The sequence below is a fragment of the Cotesia glomerata genome, linkage group LG8 (assembly GCF_020080835.1).
Source record: "Cotesia glomerata isolate CgM1 linkage group LG8, MPM_Cglom_v2.3, whole genome shotgun sequence".
Taxonomy (NCBI): Eukaryota; Metazoa; Arthropoda; class Insecta; order Hymenoptera; family Braconidae; genus Cotesia; species Cotesia glomerata.
The window spans coordinates 16,055,975-16,081,424 of NC_058165.1; the positions used below are offsets into that span (position 1 = coordinate 16,055,975).

Genomic DNA, 25,450 nt, shown 5'->3' on the forward strand with positions numbered 1-25,450 from the left:
ACACGGACTTCTTTCTGACCCAGCTACTGACGGGACATGGGCAGTTCAATACCTATCTATTCAAGATGGGTTTGCACAGCACACCAACGTGCAAATACTGTCCATACAAAATTGACAACGCCGAGCACACGTTTTTCGAGTGTGATCGATGGAAGGACGATAGAATCTGCACCGAAGAAACAATGGGCACCGCGCTCTCCCCTGAGAGTTTGGTAACCTGCATGATCAAAAAAGAAGAAAACTGGACAGCTGTAGTAGCCTACGCGCAGCGTCTCTTGAAAGAAAAAATCGCAGAAAGGGATTAGAAACCAGTAATAACAAGAAGTAGGTGTCGTGAGGCACAACATGGACTGGATTGAAGTAATGCTACACAGTAAAAATATTGTGTAAAATCAACACAGTTTGTGTGTTAAAAACGGTTGACACGAAATTTGTGTTGAAATTTTGACACAAACTTTGTGTAACCCCTTTTTAACACAAAGATTATGTTAAAATATCGCTACAAGAGGGCGCAAAGAATCCTACACTTTTAAAGTGTCAATCTTAACACAAACTAAATGTTAAATAATTTTGTTTATGCTAATCAACGGTTTTATACCTATAAAATAATTTTTTATTTCCTCAACTGTAGTCAATAATATTTATTAAAAAATTTTTTTTTATTTACATTTTATTAAATCAACAGTTATTTAATGTAAATAACTGTAGGTAAAATTTTAAATAATTAAATCGAAAAACAATTTATAGATTTTAGAAATGAAGCAGCAAATTAAAAAATATAATTGTCTTTGTTATTTAATAATATTAATTATATTTTCATATTAGATTATATAAGAATATTAGATTATAAGAAATAATTAGTTATAATGAAGATTAATCTTTTAAAACAAGGTTGTTAAACGTAGCAGGCAAATTTAGTTTGGCTCAAACTTTAGTATTTTTCCACTCCAGAATAAACATGACAGTCACTTTTTGACTTTGATTTACATCAAATTTTTGAATGTTAGATGAATTCCCACTTATCTAAAAAAAAATAAAACTTACGTCAAAATAAATTTTAGTATTGTATACTTGGTATAAAAAAAAAAAAATTAATAAAAACAAAAATCACTAACTGGCAGTTAAAAAATTCAGAAATTTTAATTTATAATAATCATAAATTTTACAGAGAATATTTTTTTAATATCTACTATTAAGAGTACTTAATTTTATAAAAACAAATTTTAAGGTTATCTTTGAAGAAAGAAAGTTTATCTACAGTATTCAGAAATTTCAATAATAAATAAATAATCACTCACCGTTGATTACATCAATTTTTTTGTTCGTATTATAAACTCACTTTATCTTTAATTTTTCGAATAAATAACTCTATTATTAACACTCAAAACACCAACAAAATAGATGCCAATGATGACGCTCACTTTGTGAAAACGGTTGCTGCGTAAAGTAAAGAACCGACGCGCTGTTAACACAAAGTTAATGTTATATTGATGGAGATTTTGACACAAACTTTGCGTTAATTCCACAGTAACATACAAAATGTGTTAATGAAGAGTGTATAACACATTTTTTATGTTACAAAATAAAGTAACACAAACTTTGTGTTATTTAAACACACTACAATTTTTAACACAAACCGTTTTCGACACAAATACACAATATTTTTTACTGTGTAACGCGGTTCTGATCCAGTCTTCCCTGTAACATCTATAGGGAAACGAGAGAGGAGGATGTTTAGTCGGTATTGTTGCAAAATAATATTGTCTTCTGAGTCCGACATACCCAGGCACCAACACCTAGTCCTGGCAACAACACCAAGTCCTGGCATACGTAAACGTATTTTACCTCCTCTATAAAAACACACACACACACACACACACACACACACACACACACACACACACACACACACACACACACACACACACACACACACACACACACACACACACACACACACACACACACATACATACATACATACATACATACATACATACATACATACATACATACATACATACATACATACAGACACCATCGCGGGAATAGTCAGGGAAGCTTCCTAGGACCTCAAAACGTCGAGATCTGATGAATACTCGATTTTCGAAAAACGGGGTAAAAACAATAACTTCCCGATTTTTGAAAATTTTCAATTTTCTTAGCGGGAAGTTAAAAATACAAGTCGTGATTTTATTTATTAAAAACTGTCAATAATGAATTTTTTCGGCCGATAAACTACTTTTTTTTTTCACGGTAGAAAATCTTTCATTTAAAAAAAATTGATCCTTAACGGTTTTTAATAAATTAAATCACAATTTGTACTGTTTTTATTTTAAATAAAAGTTTTGACTTTATAATCTCTCATAGAGGGACGCCGATGAACTGAATTTCCGTTTTGAATTTCTCAATTGTGAGAGAAAGACAATAAACATTTTTTGTTACTTACCTCGGGCCGAAAAAGTAAATGCCTGCATTTACCCCACACACACGCACGCGTGGCCGTGTGAACGTGTGCACATGTTCACAAGTGGCCGTGTGGAGCACCACTCCACCACAAGTCTACTGTGAGCCAACCCGGCTTCCGTACTGATCTGAAATCGTTTTGTTTCATCCCTAGTCACATAATATATTATTTATAACCGGAGAGAAATTCTTTTTACAAATTACAGCAATTGTGGAACATTTCTTACTTCCTGATCTAATTACAACTATTTTGATACTTTATTCACAAGCACATTATCAAAAAATATTGAAAAGTACTATTAATTTTTACAGTAGTATTATTGACGTTAAAAATAATAAACGTTAAAAATTAATAAGATTAATAATTATTTTTAACTATTTAAATATTTAAAATTACAGTAAAATAAAATGTTTTTACTAAAAATAGTGAAAAATTTCGAGGACTTTTTATTATGATTTAATTTTATCCAATTAGTTAAATATTATTCGTAAAAATGTACTTTAATAACATTCCGAATTTTTGGTTTACTTTTACCTATTATTCTATATGAATAAGGTAAAAGCCCCAATATATGATCATGTACCAGTATATGATCATCTATTGGGGCTTTTACCTTATATTTTCAAGTGAAATAACCGAAAGAAATAAATTGAATTAAAAAAATTAATTAAACACTGAATGTTATTAAATTAATATCTAGATGTTAAAAAATTTAAACCTTATAAAATGAATAATAATAATATTCAATTGATAAAAATAGGTCCAATAATATTTATATTCTATGTATGTGGTTAGCTGCATTAAAATGTTATTTTATTTTTTACGAGACCAGTAAATTTCACTGACAAACTTTAAAAGGTAATCCCGTTACTAGTAAATGGTTAAACTGCGCTCTAGAATATAATACACTCCGGTTATTTTTATCACGAATTCAACAGTAAATTCTACAGAAATATCTTTCGAAGTATAACTTCATATTAAAAATTTTAATTATTCACATTTTTCTTCTTAACTTACATTTTTTACTTCTTTTTTTGAATTCAATTTAGTTATTAAAATGATGTGTTGAAGAAGAAGACTAGAAGGAAAATAATGAGATTTCAATAATTTATAATTTAAACAGACGGGTAATAAAAAATGGGAAACTTATGACAAGAGCACTGAATTATTATTTTTTTCTTTTGTGAGTATATATATATGTGAAGTTTACTCGACTCAGGACAGTGATCGATGAGCTCCGTCAACAATAATTTTGGTTTCATATGTAAATTTATACGCTGTGTAATTTATATATATCTATATCGAGCTCGTATATTTAAATATCACTGCACAGAGCCTCTACGTAGAGACGCGATTTTTATTTATTACTTTCTAACTGGCGTCTCTATTTTTTCATTGTTATACGATACGAGCTTTTTTTTTCTTTTAAAGTGAGTGAAATTATTATTTTTTTTTTAAAGTTGTTGGATAAAGTAAAGTGATTTTTATTAGAATCGTTTATCATTGAAAAAATTATTAATAATAATGGTAGGAGGTAAAATTATAAAGTTCTTAAAAAGTTTTTACATCTTTAATATTAAGAGCAGAATTTTGAGTCTTTGTCGAACATTTTTGTTTTGTACTTTGATTTCAGTTCATGCAGAAAAGTTTAGAGTTGTGAAAAAATTGACAGAGACATATTTCTTGTAGAAGATGAAATTTTCTCCAAGAAATATTTCTTACGGCTTTTTCATGTCTCAAATATTTAACTCAAAATTTGGATTTTAAAGTTTTGAAACTAATATTTTTTATCGAACAGTTTCGTGAAAATTTTTGTTCCTAATTTATAATCCAATTTACACAGAAACGGTGCGAGTTATCAAAATACACTAATAAATAAACTGATTTAGTAACAAAATTTTTAGTCATTTATTTGGGAGAAAAATATATTTTTTACCTATCAATATTATTTGTAACAGTTTAATAAATGATTTTTTCATTTTAAATAAATTATATTAATATAAACAAAGCCTTATTACATGGAAATAAATATTTGTTTCCACCAAATAATATTTAGTAGTAGGTACTAAATATTTCTTAGGTAAGTATTGTCGGTAGATGGCTATTCTTTAATTCCGAAGTGATACATAACCTGTTCACTGATTCAGATTATTTTATTCAGCTCGATTTTGGGAGATTTGTCAAACCTTTGAAAACACACATACTCTCAAATAGCTTATATATCATTTATCAGTGAAGTTTAGTTCAAATTTTTCAATTTTTCTATTATTCTTCTATTGATATTTTAAAAACTTGTTTAATTTTAAATTTTATAAATGTCTCAAATAAAAAATTATAATTTCATAAAATTCTTTTCTTTATAATACTTTATATTTTTACTTAAAATTATTTATTTTAATTGTTTTGATTTATTTTGAGTAAAAATGTTAGGTTATACGCTAAAATTAGTTAAAAGTTAATTTCTTTAATATCAATAAACGATGTGTTGAATAGTAATAATGTAATAAATAATTTGTTAAATAGGGTATAAGTACCATTTTTGACCACCTTAGCACCGTTTTTGTCCAGTTAACATGTGAATTAATTTATAAAATATTATAATATTATAACCATATTTTTGTTGAGTTTAAAAAAATATGTAGTAAAAAAAATTGAGTTTGTAATTGTTTATTAATATAAATTCATTTCTATCGTTTATTTGAACAATAAATGGTCATAAACGGTACAGTGGCCACAAACGGTACTTCTACCCTATTATTAAATATTTGTTTAGTAGAAATAAATTGGCTTTAATAAATGATTTAGTTATTACTAAATATTTGGTAATGAAAGGTTTGTTACTAAATCATTTAATAATTATTTCTAAATCTTATTAAATAGAACTAAATCCATTTTTCAGTTTATTAATGAGAAACTTTTTTGTAAAGAGTTAAATATCCTACAAAAAAGATCTCTTATGATTTTTTTGTATCTTTAATATTTATCCTAAAATTATAATTTCAAATTCTTAAAACGATTATTATCATTTTCTTATTTTTGGGATTGTTTCTATAAACTTAAAAAAGTAAAATTATAATAATAGAACGTCGCGTTTCGTAAAAGTAAAAAAAATACTCCTAATTTTCTTCAAATAGTTCGTCGGTCCGTATCTAATTTTAATGGTACAAAAATAACAAACCATTAAAATATTTTCAAACCAAATATTTTCTCTCGTTGTAATTACATCCTACGAAATTAACTTAAACTCATGTATTTTTACTAAAAAAATAGCAAAAATTCTTGGCTTGGAATCGAACCCCGGAGCCCAAACTAAAAAAGCTAAAAATAAAAATAATTATCTCGTTGTAATGAAAAATAAAATACAATATCGCTTCCTCGCAATGATAATTAAAAAATAAATAAAAAAGGTCCATCAACTGAAAATTAAATTTGCTTGGTAATTTCCGTAAACCTCCACATTATATTAAGTTTATATTCCCAGCATTGTCGACTCGGTCTGACTGTACGCTTACCGTTTTCACTTTTTATATAATATGTATATATAGAGTTTCATGCAAGCGCAAAGAATGAACCTTTTTTGTATCTACCTTCAGTTTGAATTCTTCCGGAAAAATTAAATAAATTTTTGTTACATTATGTCAATAATTATCACAATAAACATTTTAATTAAAACTCATAAAAAAAATAATAATTATTATTATTATTATAACTATAAAAATAAAAGAAATTTGAGGAAAAAATAGCAGTAATTGTCGAGTGTCGATACGGTTGTTTACTTGCGGTGGTCGAAATTTAAATAATTTGCGCGGAGTTTATTTAAATGCGACAAAGTAACGTCTACTGTATAATACGTGTAGTGTGTTGGATAAAATTGTCGGAATGTACTTAACCAGTGAAATAACTAGTAGACTGTATTTACGTCCACCGCTGGTTTACTTTTCTCGCAGTTTTTATCTTTCTCTTTCTTTTTTTTCTCTGTTATTATTTTTTTTACGTGTTCATTTGGTCACATGGTTAGTTATAGCTTATAGCGGGTAGCGCAACATTCTTACATATTCAAATGTAACATGTTTCATTCAAATGAATTAATACACTCATTATACAGTTGGCTATTATTGCTGTTGTTACTTTAAATATTCTATTTATTTGCATAATAAACCTGTATTTTATTTTTAAATTGGATTTCAGATATGAATATTTATTCACTCATTCCTCAATGAAAACTTTTGGACAACTTTTTTCAAATCAAGGCCGAGATTTTTTTGGCATTCTAATCAGAATTGCCAAATTTTTGATTTTTCTAAAAAAAGATTGCGTTTTTAAATTAAATTGCGGCTAAAGGATGAGTCCTACAGTAAAATTGATAAGGATCTTTTTTAAGGAGATCCACGAGAAGTAGTCAAATTTTTAAATCTTCCTAAAAATTTGTAAATTCAATCTACGTAGCTTGATAATTAATAAAAAAATTAAAAAACAGTAGGTTTCCGGGATATTTAATCAAATAATTAGGTTTGAAAATTGTGATTTTTACATGTAGGTAGATGGAGATCCCATCAGCCGTGTATTTGGTTAAGAATTTAATGCGATTAACGATTTAAAAAAATTTTATTTTCATTGAATTTGATTGAAAAAATAATAAGCTTTCGATTAAAACAATAAAAAAGTAGGTTTCCGAACGTATTACGGAGATATTTTATATTTTTTATGAAAAATCACAAGGAACTTCCGTTCTTTAAAGTCTTGTATTTGACTGCAGTTACCCGGCGCATAAATAACCGCGGTTTTTTTAATGCTAGAAGATCTAAGTCATTTTAGTTAGACTGTAAACATAAATAAATTTTAAGGTTAGGGTATTCTTGCGGTGTTGTCAAGTGTATATCGGTAATTCAGAGTGCTATATTTTTTTTTAGTCAATTAAATGTTAATAATTATTTAATGAGTAAATTTTTCGGAAATTTCCTCAAAAATGTTATTAATTAATTTAAAAATTAATTTTAAGATACATAACAAAAGTATTTTTACGTATCCATTTTTTTATAAACATTCTTTACACTAGGAGGGTGTGTAAAAAAAATTAAAAAAAAAAATTACCGAGTAAAAAATTAAAGGTCATTTAATTTTCTATAGAAAATAATTTTTATGTATTTTTCGTATCTTCAATATTCAAACGAGAATTTTGAGTTTGAACTTTTGAAACTAATTTTTTTATCGAATAGTTTTGTGAGTATTTTTGTTTCTACTTTTTGATTCGATTTATAAAGAAACAGTGAGAGTTTTGAAAAAATTGACATCAACTTTTTTTGTAGAGAATAATATTTTCTACAAAAAAGGTTTTTTATTAATTTTCGGTATCTTCAATATTTAGACCAAAATTTTGAGATCAAAATTTGAAACTCATAATTTTTATTAAATCATTTTCTCAAACATTTTTATTTTTAACTTTTAATTCGATTTGTAAAAAAACGATGAAAGTTATGAAAAAATTGATAATTTTTTTTTGTAGAGAAATAAATTTCTTACAAAAAGATCTTTATCAATTTTTCTGCATCTCTAATATTTAACCCAAATTTTAAAAACTTCTATTCTTCAACCCTAAAATAAAAAAAAAATCTTAAGCAAAAAATAATTAAAAAATTTCAACTTCTAATAAAAAAAAAAAAAAAAACTTCAAACAAACCCTCTAAAAAAAAAATTCTCAATCAATACCGCTTGGTTAACCATAAAAACTCGAAAATGTCAAGACTCTCATCCCTAAACCCAAAAAACAACAAAACCCTTAGCAGACTTACACACTTAAATACTTATTGTCTTACGAGGACATTTACAAAGAAAATATGTCACTCGACAAAAAAAGCATCGTCCATACATATAGCACTAAAAAAGGTAACGGCATACATAATAACGCTAAAAAAAAATTGACACAACAAAGGGGCTAACATATGATATATCTTTTCGTATATTCTACTATATTATTCATACAAAAATAAAAATAACGAAACAAAGTGCAGTGAATATAAGCACTGCACACATTTTGTCCTTGGTCGTAGAACAGGGAGTTGAGAGTTTAAAATTTACTCACAAATGGATGCATCCAGTTCTGTATCATCATATATTCTCAAGTTTAAATAACTCCGAGATAAATACTGGCGTGATTCCAACTCGGCATTTCATACCTTACATTTATAAAGATACACATTCATATATATACACAATGTCGCTAAGTCTGCAATTTTAGTTCAGTTATTTAACTTCTTTTTTTTTTCTTTTCTAAATATATGTCTATCCTGTATCTTCATAACCAAACGAGCCGTGTAGATACAGAGAAGAGGTATAAGAGGCAAAGTGTACATATCAATACCGCGATACTGGTAGAGCTGTAGGTTACACAATCCATGATGCGGATCAACGATTTCACGATGGCTTTCAACCTAAGAGTACACATACAAGCATACATAGACGTGAGCTTTCCTCCGGGTTAAAGAACGACTGCTGCCCTCTTATTCCCAGTAGGTACTCTGTTGACTCGGGTTAAACATTCAATTGCTGTAAGATTGATACGATACACTAGCAGCGTGGTTAACAGATATCTAATAATGCTTTACTTTTATAATTATTTAGGGCCCATTAACCATTCAGGATCCCTGGTGAAGTGATCTTGGCCAAAAAACCCCCGGGTTACGGTTACCAGTGAATTAATTATCTATATTTATGATTTGGCGAGGAACTTTACCGTAGTATGGCGCCCAACTATGGTTATGGTTATGTTAAAATGTTATGATGTAAAAGATTGGTTTTGGTTTAGATATTGTGGGTAAGTGAGTTTAGTTGATAATCGGATCCTATATGAGTTGGATCATCAAAGTTCGTGTCTCAGACAATACTATACAAAGGCTTTTGATCTTTAACGATGTCTTGGGGCTTTGATGTTCGTCAAGTTGATGTTTGTCAAATTGATTACGTATCATTATGACTTCATAATTCATTATTGTAAGATTTTGTAGGATATTCTTAGACATCATGGAGCATTGTAACTTCTGAAGTCATTAGAAGATTCCAAATAAATCAATAAGGCTTCATTATGACTTCATAAGATATGATTGGACATCATGGAGCATCAATACTTCATTAGACGTCAATAGGTATTAAATAAATTAATTAGGCTTCATTATAGTTTCATAAGATGTCATAAACAGAAAAAAAGGTTCACTTGAACCAAGAAAGTATTTTTCTTCCTAATTATTTTCTTGAGCGAAAAAAAAATTTTTTTTTGACACGAGAAATTTTACTTATTCCAACAAAATTAATTTTCTTGCTTTAAGAAATACATATCTTGATCCAATAAAATTTATTCAAGTCAAGAAAATCTTGTTGTTTTGAGAAAATTCAGCCTCTTGTTTCAAAAAATTTAGTTTTTGATAGAAGTAAATTTTCTTGTCTTGAGAAAATTTCTCTCTTGCTCCAAAAAATTAAATATCTCGATAGAAGTAAATTTTCATTAATATTTTTATTGATTAACCCATACAGGACAATACGACGGGGCCAGATATGGGCCATGCTTGGCGCAATGCTGTCTATCTCTGGCCGATACTTGTAAACCCACTTTGGCCCAGCCTTTGTAGAAATCTGGAGTGATAACAGGGTGCCAAGCTTGGTTGCCTAGACTGGCCCAAGCATGATAACCAAGACTGGCCCAAGATTGTTAACCAAGACTGGCCCAAGTATGTTAACCAAGACTGGCCCAAGTTTTTAAGCCAAAGCAAGCCCAGGCTTATTCACCACTATAGAATTGATTAAAAGAAGTAGATTACAAAATATATTTAGAATTTAATTGTTTAATGTGAAACCAAATTAGTATTAAGAACCCAATTTCGAATAAATTGAATTCTCTGAAATGAAATAGTAAAATTTTACGAAACGGTTAAATTATTTTGTATAAAATGAGTAGTTGTTAGTTGAAATTATAAAAAAGGAATTTTTTAATTGTCAATAATTTATTTCAATTTTGATGTAGAGCTAACGCAAGTTTTGACGACTTAACTCTTAATTTAGACCTTAATTTTGCTAATTATAGAAATAAAGTGAAAATCGCATTTACCCTAACCGAGATTCGAACCTGAACCGCGCGCTTGCCAGACCGACCACTAACCCCTACGCCGTACGACCGATAAGTTAACGCACATCTCACCATTCATATAAGCTAAATCTATATGGTGACAGAATGTGACGGTTTATTATTTATATAATTTATGTTATTCAATATTGTGTTTTGATGAAAATTATCTATTTTTTACAAATGTTTATTAATTTAAAAAAAAAGCAAAAGTCAAGTTCTTACATTAACTTTAGACTTTTTAAATCGTTCTGTATGTTTTTAATATCATATTATAATATTTTAATTTTCTTTTAAGACTGTATCAATTTTGACGATATACAATTGTTTTGTTGAAATAATAAATTTTCAATTTTAGCATTTGCTATCAAATATTCGTTAAGTAATAAATATTTACTGTTCCAAATTCTATTACTTAATGATTAATTAAATTTGGATTTCCCATTGAATGGCCAAAGTTAGGTTGCCCAATTCTGGCTCAAGTCTGGGTTGCCATTCAACGGCCATGGCTGGGGGACCCAGTTCTAGTCCAAGCTCGGGTAATCATTGGGTTGACCAAGGCTAGATTGCCCAGTCCTGGCCCAAGTTAGGGTGACTCTAGGCTTGGCCAAGGCTAGGTTATTCAGTCTTGGCCCATGTTAGGGTTACCATCCAACGGCCGAGGTTAGGTTACACAAACTTGGCCCAAGTTAGGGTGACTCTAGGCTTGGCCAAGGCTAGATTATTTAGTCTTGGCCCAAGCCTGGGTAATCATTGGAATGGCCAAGGCTTATTGCCCAATTATGGCCCGGGCATGGGACAATATAGGTTTGCCAAGATCGGCTTCCCAATAATGTCCCAGGCATAGCCCCGTCGTTCAACTCTGGGGCTTCCTGTATGGGAATATGTCAAATGGGAAGATCAAATCATATTGAATCATTTTTTTTTTTTCATTCAATATTTATAATTTCACGCTAAAATAATATAAAATGGATATCAAATATTCAAGAGAAAAATTTTCTCAAGGTGAGAAAATTTTTTTCTCAGCTGAAGCAGGTGGCGCTGTTTCCCTAAAGTATCTAAAAATCTTGATCAAATATAAAAATTTATTGTATCAAGTATTTATGATAATTTGAATTAAGAAAAAATTACTTCCACCAAGAATGGAATTTCAAAAAAAATTTTACTTCGGCCAACGCAACTTCAGTCTTCCTTCAGGTACCTGAAAATTTTCTTGAGCCAAGAATTTTGTTCTCTAGTCAAGAAATTTTTTTTTTTGTGTAAGATCGTGAAGTACTCTAATTTCTGAACTCATCAGAAAATGTCATATAAATTGATTAGACTTCTTAAAACTTCATTATGAAACATTATTTTATATCATGAAGCGCTGTAACTTCTGTATTCATCAAAAGATACCATAAAAATTTACGATTCATTATGACTGCATAAAATATTATTTAATTTAATATCACGAAGTATTACAACTTCAGAAGAAATCTGAAGATTTCATACAAATTGACAAGGCTTTATTATTACTTTGAAAAACATCATTATGACTTCATAAAACGAGATTATAAGATATTATTTGACTTGAAGATGTTAAAAAAGTTTATAAAGCTTCATTATGGCTTCATAAAACATATAAGATAATACACATATGATGAAGCTTTATAACTTTAATAAACATCACAAAATGTCATACAAATTGATGATGCTTCATTACGGCTTCATAAAACATTATTGGACATAATTAAGCATTGTACCTTCATTAGTCAATAGAAGAAGTGATAAAAACCCATGAAGCTTCATTATGACTTTATAGAATATTATAAAGTATTATAACTTCAAAAGAAATTCTAAAATGTCATAAAAATCGATAAGAGCCCATTACAACTTCATAGAACATCACTGTTAGGCTTCATAAGTCATTATTATAGGACTTCTAGTCATTATTTAACATTACAAGTTACATAGTAACTTCCGTAGACATCATAAGATATTACAAAAAATGATAACACTTCATTATAAGATATTATTTGACATCATGAAGCACTTCAACTTCTGTAGTCATCAGATATCATAAAAATTGATAAGGTTCTATTATGGCTTTATAGAACATCATTATACACTGAGAGAAAAATATGGTCAACTGAACTAGGAAAATCTAGTTAAATAGCATCACCACTATTTAATTGCAGTTCTTGTACCTAACATTATTTATTATATTGAACCCCAATAAATAGTTACTTAAACTATTTTCAGTTAAATATCAGCTTAATAGCCATCTTGATTAACTTTAACTCAGAAAACAGAAAAAATAATTCGGATAGCTCGGACCGGGAATCGAACTCGGATCTTTTGGTTACGCACTAAGGGCTCTTCCAGTTTAGCTATCTGAGACGTTGTCCGTAAAAACCTTTCAGTCACCTAATAACTTTTTGTTTAACACGATAACAAAAACATATTTATTAAAATATAGTCGATATAACTATTTATCAATAGTTACTTAAACTAATGCATAGTTTGAGTAACTACAAAAAAAAAATTCAGAAAACTATATTTTCATAATTGTGATGTTATGATTCAGTTAACTATGCACTTTTCTCTCAGTGTATGAAACTCCTTAAGTCATTATGTGGCATCATGACGTACAGTAACTTCCGTCGACGTCATGAAGTATCATACACATTGATAACGCTCCATTAGGATTTGATAAAACACTATCATAAAACATCGTTATAAGACATTACTTAACATTACAAGTTACATAGTAACTTCCGTAGACATCATAAGATATTACAAAAAATGATAACACTTCATTATAAGACATTATTTGACATCAAAAAACATTGCAACTTCTGTTGTTATAAAAATTGATAAGGCTCCATTACAACTTCATAAAACATTATCACATGAAACATCATGAAGCATGAAAAATTCATAAATCTTCGTTATGATTTAATAAGTCACTATTAGACATAAAACATTTTTGCCACATTCCAGGGTCCCGTAACACTTTCTTTCCGTCACAAAAGCAAACTTACAAGATCAAAGATTATAAAACTTCGTGAATCATGAGGTTAGGTGTCTTACAAACTCTTTGAAGTCCCAAGATAAAGAAAAATTTTTCCGGAATTTTATAAACTCAAATACTCATCAAACTTACGATGTCTGAAGTCTAATAAAGTCGTACGATGTCTTTTTTTTTTAATGTCTAATAAAGCCATTTCATACAAAAGTTCCATCAATCTTACAATTATAATGAAATCTTACGACGTCAAACAATGACTTACCACGCCGAGCAAGTCCTATGATGTCATCATGTTTTATGACCTGTGCCAAGTGTTATAGTGTCTCATGAAGACTTACGATGTTTTATGACGTTCAATGAAGCCGTAAGGTCTTATTACGGTTAAAAATGTTTCACTGAATCTTATGATGTTTATGTTGATAATTTTTAAAGAAAAATTTATTTCCTTAAAATTGAAAGAAGTAAAACATGTAATTAATTAACATCTAGCACCCGGGGACGTACAAATTGAAATAGAAAAAAGCAAGTACAGTCTGAATTGACCCATATCCTTTTCAACTGATCCGCAAAAACCAGAACCATTTGCAGCTGATAAAAAACGATCCTTTTGTATCCCGGTAATTAATTTATAATATAATAGGACACGTTTGATGTCAAATGTAGGTCAGAATCGAGATAACGAATTGATAAATGTAACTGGTGTTATAAAAATATTTTTATTTTTACACGGAAAAAAGTAAACTGTAATAAATAATAGTCGATTTATAATAAATAATGATCAACTAGTAAAAATTACCATTTCAAACAGTAAAATCGAGATTGTAACAATCACTTTATAATATTTATCATTTAAATGCTATAATTTATTATTTACATGTCAAGAAAATATTATTTCAAACAGTAATATTCGCTATGTGAAAGTCCAAAATGTTAAAGTATAATAATTAAGAATTTTGATTTTGATATTTATCATTTCGTACTTAAAAAATAATTGCATGATATGTAAAAGTTATAAATTACAGTTAGTAAATATCTACACGGGAAAAAATTTCTGGGAAAATTTACGATACAACTATTGTAAAGCTGGACTATACTTTTATTACTATTAATTGTCAAATATTTTAGAAGAAAAAATGCTATTTATTCATGAAAAAATACGATATTACTATTGTAAAAAGTAAGAGATGAAAATTTCCAGTGCTGCCTCTGTATCTTTTCAATAGAACTATAGCAAATTTTACAATAGTTGAATTGGAATGTTTCTCAATTAGTGTGAGTGATGGCCGTGCACAGGGCTAGACTCCAAGCTTATGTAAATGTTAAAGAATATGGGTCTTAGTTTACCTCGGATAGCGTAGAGGGAGAGTCTCTGTCTGCCAACACAGAGTTTTGGGTTCGATTCTCAGATAGCACGAAAATGTCGATTTCTTTTTTCGATTACTGTATAGGTACCAATTAGTCCAACCTTCTATCTCTCTCCCTCCCTAATATTTCTTTTAAAAAATCCAACTTTGAATTTTTACAATAGTTGAATTGTAAAGTTCACAAACACATATTGTATAATTTGCTCTATAGTATTCGACTTTTTAAGACTCTTGCTAGTCTTATTTGTTGAATAAAATTTACAATAGTAGATCGTAAAAATTACTAAATGAGAAGTATAGTCCACCGTTACTATTTTATTTAGTAAAAATTACAATAGTAAAATAGTAAAAATTCCTTCAATTTTCTTTCTGTGTATATAAGCAACTTCAATATTTACAAAGTAAAATGGTAAATTTTAAAGGCAACGCTGAAAATCAAACTATAATTATTGATTTGCTTGGACTGGTAAAATATATATTTTAAGAGTAGAATTTTTACTGTTTCAAATGTTAAATTCTCCGAGTGTGAGACCTTCCCCTTCTCCTCATAGTATAGCCTATATATTGAAACGGCAATTTTTACTGTTTGAAACTGTAATTTTTCACGATGAGAGAGTGGTTATTTACTATAGTGACAGCTACTAATCACATTTTCGATATTAAATTATAAATTGTGGCTTTTACACTTTCTACATTAAGCTTTGTAATATTTACATTTGTACTACCCCGATGTCCGGTGTACTGTTTGAAACTATAAAAATTAACCGGAATCTGAGTGAATTTTACAGTTTAATTTTTTCCGTGTATTGATCATTCTTTATTACAACTGATTTTTTTAAACCACATATACTTACAATTGAAATTATGGAGAAAATATTAAAAGTACCGAAAAATTATAAGAGACCTTTTTTGTAAGAAATTTTATTAAAAAACCCTAACCAAATTACCCGTATCTCTTATTATTTAGCCAGAATTCTAACTTAAAAACTAATTTTCAGGGAATTTGATTTATTTGAAAAAATTTAAATTGTAAATTTTTTTTTGTAATATGACACGTATGATATCCTAACAAAAATGTCGGTCAGAATCAAGATAACAAATAGATAAACGTAACCGGTATTTACTGGCCCTCATTTTGGTTTTTCCAAAATTATTTTTATTTTTATTGATCATTACATTTGAAGAAATGATTATACTGCGGGAAATTTATTTCGAGAAAACAGAGGAATAATTTAAAAGAAAAAAATTGATACAATACCAAAAGACATTTCGATAGTGAGGCTTTTGGGATTAGTTTGTTCTTATCTTAGAAAGTTGGCAAACTACGAAAGTTATATTGCTGCGTTAAGTTTTGGAACAGATAAAACTTTTCTGCCAATTGCCATTTGTTTCCTTTCGGATATTTTATATTTTAGTTGAATTGTGATCATCTATGGTGCCAAATTTTGATTGTTAAAAAAAGAACAAGATTGGTGAAAATTTATAAATTTTTCGGACAATTCAAATTCTAGCTTTTAAAAGCCAGTCCCTACGATTACAGCTTTATATTTTTTTCCTAGACAAAGAAAAATTTTGAAAAAAACGCTCTGCTTCGTAATAGATTTTTTAATTATCTATTTCGTGGCAGAGCGTTTTTTTCGAAATTCTCATTTGTTTAAAAGAAAAACATAAAACTGTAATAGCTTTACAATCACGAGTGCCACAAGGATAGTATCATTTCTTGTAGTGAGTACGGCGCGAGAAAAAGAGGAGATCGGCTGTTAATAGTTAAGTAATTTCTTGAAAAATGAAAACTAGTTGATGAAAGAAGAATATATTTAATTTTTTTTTATTGTTAGTTCATTTTTAATTCAATGACAAGTTTCTTTATTAAATAAACAAAAAAAAATTGAAAAACAAAATATTAATAATACAAAATTTTACTTGAATCCATTTTAAAAGTTATTTGACACTTATTTGCTGTAAAGATAGAAATTAAAAAAACATTGTAGGACTGTTGGTGATGGTCATTTATTATCAATATTGTAAATAAGCTATTAAAAACACGAGATTATTGATAAGGGCCTTTTTGGTAAATAATTAAATTTTCTTCAAAAAAAAAGTCTATTGTTAATTCTTGTATCTCCTATGTTTCAGCAAGAATTTGAACTTCAAAATTTTTTAATTTTTTTTTTTTTAATTGTTGGGTAAAATATCGTTTATCTTGTTTAAAAATAGTATTTGGGGTTATTTAAATTGGTAAAATTCTTAAATGTTAAATTTTTATCTTAATCCTTTTTAATTCATCTTCTCGATTCTCTCCGCGAATTTATTGACTTAATTATTCCAAAATATCTCGAAGAAAGAGTCTGATTTTCTCGACAATACTTTTCTTAAAGTAAATATTTTTTTTTTGGTGCAAGTATGTCCCCAAAGCTTAATATTAAACAGTGACTTAAAACTTTCTCGATAGCGACTCTGATAGTTATACCGAAATTGGCGCCAAAAAGTAGAACTAACCCAGCCTAAGGAGCTTCAATCACAAAATAACTAATATTGACTCCCAATAGTTAATTTTAGGTCCTCGTCCCAATTCCTGACAACGGTGTCCCAATTATTGTACCAACAAAAAATCCTGCGAATTCTTCATTAATTCAAACTTAATAATTCTAAACAAAGAGTCAAATTTTCTCGAAAATATTTTTCAATAAAAATACGTGTTGGTACTGACCTAGAGAAGAATTCGAAGCATGTCATCGCACCCACACAGTGTTTTTGAAACTAACAAACTTTTAACTAAGAATTCATTCAAACAATCAAGTACCAATTTTCATCATTCGTATTTGACATATATTAACATCACCTTGAACTTGGGACAAAAAAACAACACGCGTATCTCTTGACACTTGTTTTACCCGCCAAAAAAGTAGCCTAAAATTGCGAGCAACATACAACAGAATTTAAAAAATTTTTTAATTGAATGATTGTTTTGATTTAATTTTTGATCACCGGCGTTTAATCAGTCGTTGACTTTTCGCGGTTGTATATATGTGGATATATATGTTTATATGTATATATATGACTGTTTATTTATGTATGTATATATATATATAGTGTGCATGTGTGTGTGTGTGTGTGTGTTGGCGAACAAAAACGTGCGGAAACGGCACGCATTTGACGGTGTATCGTCAAGAACTGAAGGTGAGACTTGGTAATCTGTTGGCGACGCTTGCGCAGGGCCCGCGAATGTGCCGTGGATTTCACTCGTTTCACAACCGACGGCGGAGGGATGACGACAGGACAGACCAGGCTGGAGGAGAGGTTGTTGAGCGTGAGCCTGAGTACGGTGTCGTGACGTATACGACCAACTGCCAGCTCTCTCCTACTTTCGGTTTTTTGATGGTGTCGATGTAGATGTGTGTATGCATGGAGATAACTTCCCCTCAGCCGTTGAACCAGCCTGCGACGTCATCTCCGATGTCACCGGGTAGATTTGTAGAACCTGTGGAATATCAAAGTGGTTCAAAATTTTTCAGCTTTTGGAAATTTGGACACTTGCTTTCGAAATTTAACTTTCAATTCGATTTATACAAAAACGGTGAGGGTAACCGAAAAATTGATAAGGACCTTTCTTGTAAATGATTAAATTTTCTATAAGAAACCACTCTTGTGATTTTTTTGTATTTCCAATACTTATATATAGCTCAGAATTTTGAGTCAAACTTTTGAAACTATTTTTTACCGAACAGTTTTGCAAACATTTCTGTTTCTATTTTTGAATTTAGTTTATACAGAAACGATGCAAGTTATGAAAAAATTGATGAGAAACTCTTGTAGATAATCAAATTTTCTAAAAAAATTAGAAAAAGAGTTGAAATCTAATTATTTACCAAAAAGGTTCTTATCAATGATCTCGTGTTTTTAATAACTTACTCACAATATTAATAATAAATGAACATCACCAACAGTCCTCCAATGAAGGACATTGTTGTTTTTTGATACATCAGTCTCATTTTTGTAAAACTGAAAAGTATTGTTTTTAAAATTGGAAAACAGTGAAGTAGAATTACAATTCATGTAATATAATTAAAATTGTCTGGTAACATTACATTGCACTGTGTAATTTTACAATGAAAATTGTAAAAATAAAAAAAAGCTTTTTAAATTTTTTATGAGATTATTGTAATATAAATTACAATATTTTTTTGGTGATTTTACATACAATTATGCCGAATCAGATCACAAAAAATGTTTGGAAAATTAAAAAGCTTTTTCTTAAAAATTGACGAACGGTTCTGTAATGTTACAATGCGTGTTAGGTTTATACATGAAGTTTGTAAAATTACAATACATCTTAGTAGATTTCCTGAAAATTGTTGGAAAATTACATGAATTGTATTTTATTTCACAATGCTATACACTGATTTGTAATTTTACTTATCATTTGTTTTGTAATATGATTGTTATTTTACAAAAATTTTTAACAGTGTACATACAGACATGGTGACAACATGGCGGGGGTAGTCAAGGAAGCTTCCTGTGATCTTAAAACGTCGAGATCTGATGAAACGATTTTTGCAAAACGGGGTAAAACCAATAATTTTCCGATTTTTTAAAATCTTCGGTTTTCTTAGCGGGAAGTTAAAAAAGATCTCTTACAATTTTTTCATAATTCTAATATTTAACCCAAAATTTTAAGTCAAAACTTTTGAAACCTCTATACCTCATCTAACTATTTCGAATATTTTTGTTTCTACTTTTAAACTCAATTTTTGAAAAAATGGTGTGAGTTATCAGAAAAAAATTAATTGAATTATTTCTTACAGAGAATTTAATTTTCTGCAAAAACAATCTCTTACAATTTTTCCGTACCTCCAATATTAATCCGAGAATTTCTATTCCAAACTTTAGAAACTAATTTTTCAGACCCTTGAAATTGAACGCAGTTTAAGATTTATAATTCCAATTACAATGATTATTATAATGATTGCTATCTAGGATAACGATAATATCGAGTACATTAGATAATTATAGTGCGGGTATTGATGATGCGGTGTGGTGAGGGCGTAAAGTCTTGATTGGAGATATATCAGACGATATACCAGAATTTGTGTAGGGTATTCTCAAATGTTAATGATGCTTGGAACGTGATGGTTAGGATAGAACCTACAACACATACATACATATATATGTTGCTATTTACCGAGGGTATGCATACTCCCAAGTTAGTTACATCATTCCCATGCCTTACCGGGCTTTGTTGCCCGAGAGAAGACAAGAATTGTAATTCCTTCGAATAGAACAAAGGAATTTACAATAGCTTCGAAAATTAGTTTCGGATCGCGTAAAACCCTAAACCCTTGAAAGCATGCACATTTGCGAAAATTCATGCTTTCGATTCTATGAAATTTAATTTGATCGATAATTTCAAATTTCACTCGAATTAAATTAAATTATCCAAAAATTAGTCGAACCCTCGATATGAATTGAAGAGAAATTAATGAATAGAATTCCAGAACACCAGTGTAGGGATCAAAAAATAATGTAGGGCCCTTATGAATATGACCGGAGGCATTGATACATTTCGATATTCGCAGAATGCAAATTCATCCTCGTAATCAACGAGACAATATCTGTCGAAGGCTATCAATTGACTGCGTAAATCGAGTCTCTTTCTCTGTATCTATCAAATAATGTAATTTGAAGCAACTTGATGGAACCAGATAACCCAGCACACAGTACGCTGGCTCACAACCACTGCCAACCCAAGTCACTGGTAACGAGGTAGTAAATCCCTTCTATTTACGTTCGCATTCTTGACCGTTGAAAACTTTCAATTCTTGTTTTAAAGTTTTGAAATTGATATTTATTTAAGAATTTTTGTTTTTAACTTTAAATTTTATTTATGAATTAATAGTGAGAGTTATCAAAAAACTGATCAGAAACTTTTGTATTGGAAATTAAATTTTCTATAGAAAAGTTTTCTTTTAATTTTTTCGTATTTTTGAAATTCATCTCAAAATTTTAATTTCAAATTTTTACAAATTATATTCATCGAAAATTTTTGTTTTTAATTTTGAATTTGATTTATGAGTTATGAGTTAACGGTGGAAGTTATCGGAAAACTAATAAGAACCTTTTTGTAGAACGTAAAATTCTCTACAAAAAAGGTTTCTTATTATTTTTTCGAATCATGCAAAATTAAACTAAAAATTTGATTTCAAACTTTATTAACCTCGTGATTAAATTAAGGGGCACATCTAGTGTGACAGCCTAAAAAAAAGCGATTTTTGGGAATTAAAAAAAAAAAACTACTGTATAACTTGTTTTAAAATTTTAAGAGTATGTTTATACATATTTTAAGAATACACAGTAAAATTTCTGAAGAAAAAAATTAAATATTTTTCGAGTTCCTCGCGATCTCCGACGGCACTAAAAAAAAAGGACCTTCACTGCTGCAGTGATTCCGGCCTTCTCCGTGAATTAAATAAAAAAAAAAATTCTCGTTAAACTAGAAGATATTGTCCATACAATGACCTACGGCCAAAAAGTATCAAAATTGACAAAATGGCGGCGTTTTAAAAAAGTTGAATTTTACCCAAAATTTTGGTCGATTTTGGTCTGCCAAAAATTCGATTTTTGATCAGATCAAAAAGTTGGTAGGTCATTGTATGGAGAACTATATACAGAACATGCAGAAAAAAATTTGATAGTGATTGGATCATTTGTTTCCGAGTAATCATTGCAGCAAATTCGAAAAATGCTGTTTCGAGAAAAACGCGTTTAAAGATAAAATGATCTATTCTAAGTGCCGAGCGTCTACTTTTGAAATGGCTGTTACTCAAAACTATTTGAGATATCGATTTAAAATTTGAGTATGTTATTTTTAAAGGTATAGCCTATCGAAATATGAAAAAATCGATTTTTTTAATTTTACACTAGGTATGCCCCTTTAACACGCTTAAAATAAAATTTGGAATCAAAATTTTGCGCAAATGATAGGAGATAAAACAAAATTGACAAGGACCTTTTTCCCGTACAAAAAACTTGTTCTAAAAGAGTCATAAGATTAGGATCCTAAACGTGACACAATTTAGGACATTTTTATGACAAATTTATGACACTAAACTGAAATGAAATTTAGATATTAGAAAAATATTGTTGCTATTACTCAGAGAAAAAATATTGTAAAAAATACTTTTATAACAACTTTAGGACACTATTATGACAATTTTAGGTCACTTTTATGACAGTTTATGGACAATTTTTTTGGGATAATTTTATGGCAATTTTAGGACACTTATAACAATTTTAGGACACTTTTATGACAATTTTATAAAAATTTTATGACATTTTCATGACAATTTTAGGAAACTTTTATGACAATTTTATAACAATTTTAGGATATTTTCATGACAATTTTAGGACACTTATGACGATCCATAAATCACTTGTGTGACATCGATGACGATTTTAAAAAATTCGAGGTGCTGTTAAGTTTTTATTATAATAATTTTAGGATACTTTTAGTATAGAGTGACTCTATACACACTTCTAACTTTAAGCGTTATTAATGTAATTGTCCTAAAAGTATCCTAAAATTGTCATAATAGTGTCTTAAAATTGTTATAAAAGTGTCCTAAGATTGTCATAAAAGTATTTTTTACAATATTTTTTCTCTGAGTAATATTTTTCTAAAATCTAAAGTTCATTTCGGTTTGGTGTCATAAATTTGTCATAAAAATGTCCTAAATTGTGTCACGTTTAGGATCCTAATCTTATGACTCTTTTAGAACAAGTTTTTTGTACAGGGGTTATAGAGCACAAAATTATCTTAAAAAAATGTCTCTTATAATTTTTCCGTAACTCGCATATTTAAACCAAAAATTTAATTCAAAATTTTTTTAAGCACGTGATCAAATAAAACGCTTTCGAAATCGAATTTGGGATCCCCAAAATTTTATCTAAATGAGAAGAGATACTAGAAAACTGATGAGAACCTTTCTTGTAGAGGATTAAATCCCCTTCAAAGGATCACAAATATACTCATTAATTAATGTGTTAAGAGCATAAAGAAGAAAGAAATAACCTCTGAAGCCCTGGATCTAGTAACTAATAACTAAAATCTAGGATTTAGGATCTAGGACTGTTGCAATAGGAAAGCTTGTAAGTTACGAGCATTAACAGTGGGCTAGGTCGATCGTTAGCCTCTTTGTTGGTGACTTAACAGCTTTTCTATCTCCGAGCTCTGTTCGGCCAATAAACCCTTCTATACCACGGCATACCTGGTAAGTCCTATCCGTGATGTTTATATTCGTGCTTCTCTTCTTTCTTTTTCACAACTAAGCCATGTACATAGCACACCGGTAAAGTTGGGCATGTGAAAAATATACGAGGCTGTTTATCTCTTTTGACAAGCACTTGCCCGCAGCCCAGAACCGTTACACGCGAGCAGGAATAATAGCTTCTAGTTCAAACTCCCTTACACACCCTCACACCCTTATGTAGTGCACTACGGTTTAGGATCTAGGTTCTCTTTCAACATTAACCGAGTACTTAGTTTTACTGCTATCCTGATACCTTTAGAATAATAATAACAAGTGCAATTATTATTATTTTTCATGTCGCTTGAGTAATTTCACCCCAGAGTCTTCTTTTATTTTTTCACCTTCCGCTTCTTTTAGCTTTATCTGGTTTATCATTGAGTCACTTGTATACCTCTGCTCTAGAACTACCTTTGATAATTTTTTTTCGCTGTCTTTCTCCAATTGCAACCTATTATTTTTAATTATTGTCTGTTATTAATTCTCAGAACGGGCCGCAAAATCGCAATCCTTTACTACAATTGATTTTTTTAAGCCAAATATACTTACACAGAAAAAAAGGTTCACTTGAGCTGAAAAATATTTTTCTTCCTAATTATTTTCTTGAGCGAAAAAATTTTTTTTTTTTGACACAAGAAATTTCACTTATTCCAACAAAATTCTCTTGCTTTAAGAAATACGTATCTTGATTCAAGAAAATTTATTTAAGTCAAGAAAATCTTGTTGTTTTGAGAAAATTCAGCCTCTTGCTCCAAAAAATTTAGTTCTTGATAGAAGTAAATTTTCTTGTCTTGAGAAAATTTCTCTCTTGCTCCAAAAAATTAAATATTTCGATACGATAGTAAATTTTTATTAATATTTTTATTGATTAACATGTCAAATGGGAAGATCAAATAATATTGAATTATTTTTTTCATTCAATATGTATAATTGCACGCTAAAATAATATAAAATGGGTATCAAATATTCAAGAGAAAAATTTTCTCAAGGTAAGAAAATTTTTTTCTCAGCTGAAGTAAGTGGCACTGCTTCCCTAAAGTATCTAAAAATCTTGATCAAATATAAAAATTTATTGTATCAAGTATTTATGATAATTTGAATTAAGAAAAAATTACTTCCACCAAGAATAGCATTTCAAGAAAAATTTTTACTTCGGCCAACACAATTTCGGTCGTCCTTCAGGCACCCGAAAATTTTCTTGAGCCAAGAATTTTGTTCTCCAGACAAGAAATTTTTCTTTCTATGTACAATCAAAATTATAACGGAAGTATTGAAAATACGAAAAAATTGTAAGATATATTTTTTTTGTAGGACATTTTATTTTCTACTAAAACAGTTCTTATCAATTTTTCAATATTTCTTATCATTTAGCCAGAATTTAAACTCAAAATTTAATTTTCAGAGTAAGGTAAAAGCCCCAATATATGATCATGTACCAGTATATGATCACTCCATGTATTTGTATATCTATATTCACAAATATAGATATACAAATACATGGAGTGATCATATACTGGTACATTCATATAGACCTTATTTGATTAGATCATGAGTTTAGAGAAATTTATATTAAAAATTCTGGACTGAATATTGAAAATTCAGGAAAATCATAAGAGACTTTTTTTCTATAAAATTGAATTCCCTACAAAGGGTCCTTATGATCGTTTCCGTACCAGCGTAAAAATCATAATGAATCTCAAATTATGACACAAATATGAGATTCATATAAAAGCCATATCAATATTCATCTGAAACCCGTAATAAGTAAAATATTTATGTGAACGAAATTTTTTGAGTAGATTAGTAAAATTTTTATTTTTTCTTTTAATCAGAGGAGAAGGATAATAATTGAAAAAAAGCAGTATTTTTATCATGCACTATACTGTTGAACTACTTTACTTTTTCTTGATTTTCTTAACTTAGAAGAATATTTAGAAAAACACTATCTTAGTTTAAAAAAATTTTTGACTGACAAAATTTTTTTTCAAGTCTTAAGATATAAATATTTTTATTTTGAAAACAATTTAAATCCTCCTAAAAATTTCTTTAATTTAATTAATTTGCATCATTTCCTGTATATAGGGAGGGAGGGCAAAATGGGGTAGGGGTGGCAAAATGGGGTACCCCCAAAATTTCGTAAAAATTTTTTTTCAAAAAGCTCTTTAGCTTCTAAAATATATTTTAACGTCATTTCCT

At 29.1% G+C, this 25,450-nt stretch overlaps 1 long non-coding RNA gene across 1 annotated transcript; it reads left to right on the forward strand.

The window, feature by feature from the left end:
- Window positions 1–21,183: 21,183 nt before the first annotated feature.
- On the forward strand, window positions 21,184–21,480 carry LOC123270368. Its single transcript, XR_006510584.1, has 2 exons — window positions 21,184–21,339; window positions 21,375–21,480. It is a non-coding gene; the product is annotated as an uncharacterized LOC123270368 (long non-coding RNA).
- Window positions 21,481–25,450: the final 3,970 nt, after the last annotated feature.